The sequence below is a fragment of the Biomphalaria glabrata genome, chromosome 12 (genome assembly GCF_947242115.1).
Source record: "Biomphalaria glabrata chromosome 12, xgBioGlab47.1, whole genome shotgun sequence".
NCBI classification, from domain to species: Eukaryota; Metazoa; Mollusca; class Gastropoda; family Planorbidae; genus Biomphalaria; species Biomphalaria glabrata.
The window spans coordinates 32,828,863-32,838,664 of NC_074722.1; positions in this window are offsets into that span (position 1 = coordinate 32,828,863).

A 9,802-nucleotide genomic window follows, 5' to 3' on the forward strand; every position below is an offset into this window, starting at 1 on the left:
AAAATAATCATAAAGACACAAAGATAAAGGCACATACCTTGTTCCATATGCAAGGACAAATTTGTACAAATACTCCTTCTTCCGTAGTGCTATTAGAGCATGGAATGGGTTGCCTGAATCAGCCAGGAAAGCAAATGACTTGGCAGAATTAAAGTCATTGATTAACATGCATGACTAGATTGACATAGGAACACGCGTAGGAGGTAAGCCTCTTCTTTTTTTAACTAACGTCTGTATTTTATAAGATAAGCGTACACCATTAACTCAAACATAAGGCCTACTTATGGAACTTCAATTACATTTTATTCAGATAGTACTTTGTGAGAAAGTTCCTCTCACTGGATGGTATATATTTCTCTATTTAGATTTCAGTGCGTTGATTAGCATAAAAAGCTCTTTAACTTTAGTATTACGCCTAAAAAGTAAAAAGTAACTATCCCCTTTCAAATTTCGCGATCTATGGAGCAGATGATGTAAAGGTCATCTGTTTTGTGACCAGCGGCTTACGAGGGTGTCTTGTGGTCAGCACAACAGCCAACCGCCTTTACTTTTCCCCATTTAATGTCATGTGCCTATTAGAGCTAGGTGGACTCAAAGCCGCTTTAAGGATCCCGAAATTAAAAGCCCCACTCTTCACCAGGATTTGAATCCGGAAACACCTCGATTCGGAAGCCAAGCGCTTTTCCCTCAGCCACCGCGCCCCTTAGTATTATGCCTAGGAATGCAAAAATCACAGACCTTGGTGAATTCTGAGTAGCTGGTCTCTTTTGAATATCTTTGAAAAATAAAATGAACACTTTATCCAAAAGGTATGAAAGCATGAACTCGACTTATGGATAATAGTAATAATAATAATAGTAATAATAATAAATAATAATAATAATAATAATAATTTACTTTATAGAGCGCTGTTAACAAACAAAATGTAGGCTCAAGGCGCTGTGATAACATTACAAACATAAACACGAGAGCTAAAATGACAAACTAATCTACAAAAGTTTTAAACAGATAGGTCTTAATGTTCTTCTTGAATGTAGTGTAGCATGTTGTCTGTCTGAGATCAATGGGGAGTGAGTTCCAAACCTTTGTTTCGTGCACTGAAAAAGCCCGCAGACCGTATTGCTAGAAACAACAGAGTGAAAAAAAAAGCTGGACATTTCTAGATTTTAGGCCAATGCCTTCCGGGCGTAGATTAGGACATGTCCTCTTATTGCCCGATGTTTGGTAACCCTACGACTGAAGGGATTATCTAAAGTTACGTACTCAATCCTGGTATCAGATGAAGACTGTACTAGAAGGACATCAGAGAAAATCTGCAAGTAGAAGACTTACAATAAATATTTTGTGTACAAACAATCGAATGGGACACAAAGACACGACAGGAAGTGTGAACAAGAGTAGAATTAAACAATAAAAAATTGAATTGAAAAAAAAGCGAATAAAAATCGATTGGGAAAATTAATGGAGGTATATGTTATGGAAGACTAGCCTTATTATTATTATTATTATTATATGTTATGGAATAACTGGATAAAATTATTTTTTTTAGCGCCCTAAAGTTAGACAACTAGTAAATCGGCTTCTCAATAATGACTAAAAATATTTAATAGGATATATGTTCGTTTAATATATAAAAAGAAAGTAAACTTTGTACATTATTAAACATTAGTACATACGCCTTACGTACTGAGAAGAAATTGCGAGCATAAATTTCTTTAGGAAAATTAACTACTTTTGAGTGTCAATTCAGTAGTGAATAGTACTTAGTTGTTCTATGTAGGCCTACTATGGAAGTAATAACAGGTTAGACACATTTTTCCTCCATCCAAGGTGGGAGTGATATCAATGAGTGGTGAATGAATCAGTCAGTCAGTCCGGGCCTTGTAAATAAATATGTGTAAACAAGCAAAATACAACAAATTCTTAAAAAAAAAAAAAAAAAAAAAAAAAAAAAAAGCTTTTCTAAGTGGAAGAACGTCCCCTTTTTAATTATAAGTACTAATAATGTAGAAGTTAATTCCCTTGTTCGATATCAAAAGAAATAATTTATTACCAATGAATATTGAATAATTGATACATTTGTTCATTGATTCATATTTTCCTAGGTACAATTAATAATTTTTCGAAGTATCAACTAGATCGGAGAATGCGTGTTGGAAAAAAAGCGTTAACAGTCACTTAAGGGGACTTAGCCCTACTTATTTAGCAATATCTGTCAATACTGAAGGATTAATCTCCCTTGTTGGTATCAAACAAAATAGTTAATTACCTGTAATTAATTGACTAATTGGTTAATGTTCTGTATTTATTTATATCTTGTCTACGCCAATGAATAATTGTGCAAAGCTTCAATTTATTTCTTTTACCTGACAACAAAAAGATCAATAATTTTTTTTTAAATGCTGCACTCTAATTAATAACTGGTAATAAATTATTTTGTTTGGTATATCAAACAAGGGAAAGAAATAGTACTTGAGTGAAGTGTTGGTATAAGCTGAATAGGTATCTTTATATTAGCGTGTCGTCTGAGGCTTAATGAACACAAACATGTAATATAATCCACAGAAAACAATACAATTGTCAATGTTCATAGACTTTTTGCTAGCAGAGTGGTTACCGCGATGGCTTGAGAAGCCATTCAGGTCGTTCCCTTTTTTGTTAAATACATTTAAAAAGCAATCACCCAGTTATCCCTATTCTTTCTCCTCTACCCCTTTCCAAGTGGTCCAGGCAAGTGATAGGATCATAGCGTATTGTGAAAGCTAAAAGCATGAAATTGCACTAAACAAAAACAATTGGTAAAAATATTTCTAATCGCACAGATTTATTGTTGTTAGACTATGACAAAAGAGAGAAAACTGAACTCATTCCATTTGAGATGTCTCCGTAGGATCTTGAGTGTCACATGGAAAGAAAAAGTGTACAATACTGAGATCCTTGCGCGATCAGGTATTCCCAGCGTCTTTACAGCCCTCAGACAACGCCGTTGGCGCTGGCTTGGAGATGTTCGCCGGATGGAGGACAAGCGCATCCCGAAAGTTATCTTCTATGGACAACTCGCGACTGGCACAAGAAAAACTGGTCGCCCCCACCTCCGTTACATAGATGTAATAAAACGTGACCTCAAATCAGTGAACATCAATACTGACAATTGGCAAGACATAGCTCTAGACCGCAACAGATGGAGAGAGGCAGTGACCAAGAAAGCTATGGACAGTGAAAGTGCATGGTTCTCAGCTCAGGAAGAAAAACGTACAATTCGAAAAACTGCCAGCTCCTCTACCACCGAAGCAAAAGCCACCTTAACAGCCACATGAGGAAGTGTGCTCTGAGATGAACCATAGTCCTTCTACGACTGAAGGAGACCAATGATATAATTACATGACTGATCCAAACTAATTGATACACCTAATATAAGCTTTTTTAAAAAGTTTTTTTTTTGTATTTTGTTTGTTTATGTCTAAGTTATTTCATGACGTCCTATCACTTTGCCTCTTATCTTGAAACTTTGACACTAACGGCTTCACACGATGAGCAATCTAGAGCTGGCGTTTTCCAGCCGTGAATGTCACATTGTTTGAGGAGCTCGTAAGGGTGTCTTCGTAACGCTTGTGTTTACCCACTTGACAGCGCTGTCCTGAACACAGCTCCCCATTAAGAAGGGGATGCGATGCTCAGGCATACGGAATACACGGCCAGACCTTCTTGACCCTGAGCTTTTAGCTGTGGCGTGGATACTGCTCACCACCTGTAGGATTTCAACATCTCTTACATGTGTAAATTCTTCTTTTATGTCATAAAAATTTTATTTTAGTCTAAAAATTATTAAAAAAATAAGTGTTTACTCAAAAATGGGAAGGGTGGTCGAGAGGCCAAGCTTGAACTTGGGTTGACTACCTATGAAGGGGGCTCGAGGTTAGACACCCAACTAGAGCAGACTTGTGTTTACTGAGCGCCTAAAGGCAGCACGGAATACCTTCTATCAAATACCCCCTTGCCCCCCACCCCCCACCTTGTCCACAAATGAGATTGGACCATAGCGCTCTATAAGCATAAAAGTAGCGCTATATAAAAGCTATAATATATATATATATATATATATATATATATATATGAGAAACAAATACCGTAGTTATATAATAATTAATATTTTTTCTTAAATTCTGGGGGGATAATTCTTTAAACAAAAAACTTAATGGTATTACACAAAATATAGTATTAATAAAGCTATATGTGGACAAATATTTAAATACTGCATCTCACCAAAACTTACCTAGACAAATTTTGAATGCTCTTTTACAGGGGCCATAAATTAACCAAAGCATTATATAGCACCATCATAAGTGGCACCCCTCCTAGCTATCTGGAGACCCCAATATTGCAGCAGGCTTCCACAGAAGGATCCCCTAGAATGTAATGAATAAGAAAAGTGAGTTAAAGACAACAAAAAAACAACAACACAACATTCCGTTTACATAATGCATAAATATTTACAATACGCTTACAATCCAAATGGACCTCATTCACCAATCGTAAACAAACAACATTTAGTCACGTGATCTTATAGATAAAAGAACGAAAAAAACTGTCACGTGGCAACCATCATGAATTAAACATGGGATCGTAAATTATATAGAAAAGATAAAGCACCCCGTGGCTAAATGTTGTTTGTTTACGGTTGGTGAATGAGGTCCATTCAAGTAGGGTTTTTTTTTTCAGTGTTTACTAAGTAATGTTTCAGCGGCCCTTTCGATGGGGCGAAGCGTGACGAATAAGAAAGGCAGGGAGCGTTTTCCAAAGGCTGCGGCCTATTTTGACAAGCCAAGCCATTGGACTTGAGACAAAAATACACCTTCTCAACACAATCGTCATCCCAACTGCTAAATATGCATGTGAAACATGGGAGTCATCTGTCAAAATTGAGAAAAGACTAAATGTGGCTCAACAAAAATGGCTGAGACGAATTTTTTTACTCATTCGCCGTCGAAAAATGTTATCATTTCATTACTCAAAATGTGAGCACCTCTGTAGCCTGCTCTTACCACCAACTAGCTTTCTTGTCCCTGTATTGGTAAATATTATCTTTATATCTGTTTGCTGAATTTACTTTTAACACATCAAATATATTTATTTGTCGATTTTTATGTTCTACAAAAGGTAAACATCTGTCCGCCTTTCCTGGTAGTTTCTGCATTTGGAGTCTACTTTTCGTTTCTTTGCGTCTCCAATGTCATTAAAGCACACATTTTTAAGTGTTACGGTACATTTCGCGTTGACACCAAAGGAAGACAACCCTAATTGACGCAGGGAAGATCCTTGCACAAGATGACAAAAACACGGTTCAAGACAGCAGGAAAATGTTCAAGAATTAAAAATAAGTGTCAAATCATGCCGCTGAAAACTAAAGGTTTTTTTTTTCTTGCAAAATCTTTGATTCAGTTCGGTCATGGTATGGACAGTTCGTTCGGTTCGGTTCGTACCGATCAGTTAAAAAGTTCGGATCGTTTCGTACCGATTAGTTTTAAAGTTCGGGCAGGTTCGGTCGTAAGTATAAGGTTCGAGTTCAGTTCGTTTCGTTCAGTTCGTTTAATTCGGGTTATGTTAGTTTCCCGTCTCTAATAACGAGGGAAAAGATCCTTATGGAAACAGCTTGCTGCCTAACGCGAACAGCGCGGGAGAATCCAGATCTAAAAAGTCTAAGTTACATGGATATGATTTTGAAATTTCCCTGCCATGTAGCTACCATTCCGAAAGGATACGTACCACTACTAAGACTTACTGGTTTGTTACTATTCTATTACGAAATTAAAGTTTAACACTCAATGGGCAAGCATTTGTACAGTTCATTACTAATTTAGATGTACATTGCATACGACTATTTTACTGTTATGTTATTTCATCTTAACATGTTTAAAATTAAGGTTTTCAAAATAAAATTTACCGATTCAATAATTATAAATATTTAAAAATGTTATTGTTTAATGGAAACCATATTAAGGCTACGTAAAAGATTTTATATATGTTTCCTAAATTATGTATCCTTAGTGTTGAACAATGATAAATAATAAATACTAAATTTTGGACGCCTAGATTCGAAGGGCAGTAATGAAATGTTATAATAACCATACGTGGCTAGCCTTGCATTTGAATTACCCCTTGTACGGAGCAAAGTGCTGAAATGCTATGTGTTCCAGAAGTTATACGAAACAAATTTTTTAGCTCCGTCGAAGCTCGTCGTTTGGGGTTCCTTTATTTAGCTGGCAATTCTGAAGCCCAATTTAGCGTTTTTATGTCATTGATAATGTTATCTTGAAAATAGCCAATAATGAAGAGAAGCCATTTGGGCAATGTTCGGTTAGGACTGAACTATCTTATGCAAGCACGTCTTACATCTATAGCTCTTGCCGCACGGGCTCGCTTTTTTTTTTGTTGTTGTTTTTGTGACCGAAAAACGCTTTCAGGTGACTGCCCTTGTGGTAGCCTCCCCTGTCTCTGTCATTTGTTCGCTCCTTCGTCAGCTAAGCTTACGACGTGTTGACGTCATCAGCTCACTGCTATGTATCTCCGGATGTTAATACACGCTGACAAATCTAAGTACCACAACCTTGTGACGTTGGTTGTGTCTTGCCCTCCCGCCCCCTTTCCCAACGATGTCCTTATGCTGACCTTCCACCTCCACTGACCTCGTGTAGCAAAATAAACTGATTGACGAACAGATTCAGCGTTGTAGTCCTCTCTACACATTCTAGCAGTTTATTTCTATTAAAACAATTTAAACTTATTTGTTAATACACAATTTGTACGGCCTCTCCCATATTTATATTATATTATCTTATCTTATATTATATTATATTATATTATATTATATTATATTATATTATATTATATTATATTATATTATATTATATTATATTATATTTTATTTTATTTTATTTTATTTTATTTTATTTTATTTTATTTATATTAAATTATTTATGAACATTTTAAGTGTATCTAAGAGTAATTTTAAATTTTCGCAAACTTAATAAATTTATCTTATTTTAAACATTCAGTGCATTTTGGGAAGTTGTTTACCCTTGTCTTCGGACGGGTCATGCAAAAGGGAGATAATAGGTGGAGCGACTACCCAACAAAAAAATGTCGTTCGTGCATTTCTCCTTAATTTTTTTACAAAGCTTATATCATCTTCCTGTCTGTCTGTTTGTCTGTCTGTCTGTTACAAATGTTGAAAACATTATTACTCCTACATCCATTTTCGGATTAAGTTGAAACTTTACACAATTATTTATTTTACCTGAAAACAAAACATGAATAAATAAAAAAAACAACAACAACACCGGTAGTTAAATAATCACCGGTTACTGATTATTAAATTTTAAAGAATGGAAATTCATCCTTCAGTATTAAGAGAGTTGGTTAAATATGTGGGGTTATGACACGGACCCTTCCAGGAGATACACATTATGCGTTACTTGCAACGCAAGTGTGATATGATGTTGTTTTTTTAAAGTAATTCATGGTGTAAATTTGATTGATTTCAATTCTCAGTCAATTTGTATGGGCCCTTGTGGGTCTTTAATCATTATTGACACGAACGCAAGAAACCACTTTACGCCATTATTGCTAAGCCTCTGATTAGAAGCCCTCCTATATACCAAAAGTACAAGCGTGCCAAGAGGCGCGGTGGCTGAGTGGTAAAGCGCTTGACTTCTGAAGCGAGGTCCCGGGTTCGAACTCGGGTGAAGGCTGGAATTTTTAATTACGGGATTTTTGGGCGCCTGTGAGTCCACCCAGCTCTGATGGGTACCTGACATTAGGTTGGGGAAAAGTATAGGCGGTTGGCCGTTGTGCTTGGTCACATGACACCCTCGTTAAATTGATGATTTTTACATCATCTGCCTTATAGATCGCAAGGTCTGAAAAGGGGAACTTTACTTTACAAGCGTTACAACAATGTCCAAGATGTATACTTGTTAGCTGGCCACTAAAAAGATCGTAGACATCCCAAAACAACCGGTTGAGAACCTCTTGAGTAAACGAACGTAGTCAACAAGCTGTATGTTTGGCCTAACGAATTTTCAGACAATCATTTATTAGCTTGGACTACACACTTTGTTGTAGGCCGCATTATTTATACACGTGCTGTAGTGTGTGCCTCGCCAAAGCTGGGTATTTTTCACTAGAAATGTGTTTTTATTAGCGCTACTAGAGATCTAGAGCCGTTTAATTTTTTTTTTTAGGTTTTAAATTGTTTGTTTTGTTTAGGGCAACTGCAATATATTAAAGGAACATGATTTTGAATGCATCATATGGGATTATGGTTTTAGAGTGTTTATATTTGTAAGCACTTTAAGATCAGTACTGCAATAGTTGGAGATTTTCATTCTTAAAAACAAAATCCATAAATAAATAAAAAATGTTAGTGAATCCTGTGTACAGAAGACAGGTATATTAATAAGCAAAATATTGCTATCATTAACCATGTACCCTAATAAAATGTGTGCACTACCAGGTCGGTAGAATTTTTTTTTAAAGAGTTTTTTCTTGCAGCATTAAAAAATTAATATTTTTTTTTTAGTTGGCAACAGTCATACAGCGACCTTGACATTGTAAATTTTGTGTATTAATTATTTGTGTGTGTGTGTTTGTGTAAAAATTTCCAAATACGGAATTTAACGTATGTCAAATAAAGTGCACAAGTTAAAAATAAAAAAAATTAAGATGTCTGGAAGAGTTGCTTGCATTGGGGGGAATTGGGGGATCTAGCTACGTCACTAGATACTTACGATTCTAAAGAATCCATAATTAGAGCTAGCAAGTTTGTATCTTTTTATCTTATGTTATAAATTACAGACGTTCATATTTAAAAGAAATGATAATTACGTCCTACGCGGATCTGGGTGTCAATCAAGTCATTGGTTTTCCTGGCTGATTCAGGCAACCCATGCTCTAATGGCACTTTTGACATAAAAAAAAAAGATCTATTTTAAGAATTTGTCCTAACATATGGATTAAGAATTGTGCCTTTATTTTTCTGAATATTTAATTACTATCTCTAAAATTTGGTTCAGATTTTTTTGTATGTATATTTGCTACTATTTTTTTTTCCATTGTCTTAAAGTGTCTCGACATGTAGTGACTTCACTAATGGTGTTACTCTAGACTCTAGACGTATGTGAATATGTGTTTGCTTTATTCCCATATCTCTATTTTGTGTCTGTTATCGTTTCTTTATGTTCTCTTGAGGGGTCCCAAACGGAGGACGCATATTCTAAAATTGGTCCACTCAAAGTCAAGTAACTAACAAGTTGCGCTTATTTTCTTTATTCCTTACTTTTTTTTATCAATCTCTCTGCACTCTCTCGTTTCGTTCTCTCTCTTTCTCTCACTCTCTCTCATACTCTCAGCACTCTTTCTTTATCCACGCTCTCTCTTCACTCTCTCAGCAATCTATGTACTGTTTCTCTGTTTAGTCTCTCTCTCTCTCGCTCTCTCTCTCTCTCTCTCTCTCGCTCTCTCTCTCTCTCTCTCTCTCTGGCTCTCTCTCTTTCTCTCTCTCTCTCTCTCTCTCTCGCTCTCTCTCTCTCTCGCTCTCTCTCTCTCGCTCTCTCTCTCTCTCTCGCTCTCTCTCTCTCGCTCTCTCTCTCTCACGCGCTCTCTCTCTCTATCTCTCTCTCTCTCTATCTCTCTCTCTCTCCCTCTCTCTCTATCTGTCTCTCTCTCTTCAAACGCTTCTTTCACTTTCTCTTGAACCTTTTTTTTTTTACTTTCTGATTTAAATTTTGGGTTCTAAAATACCTAG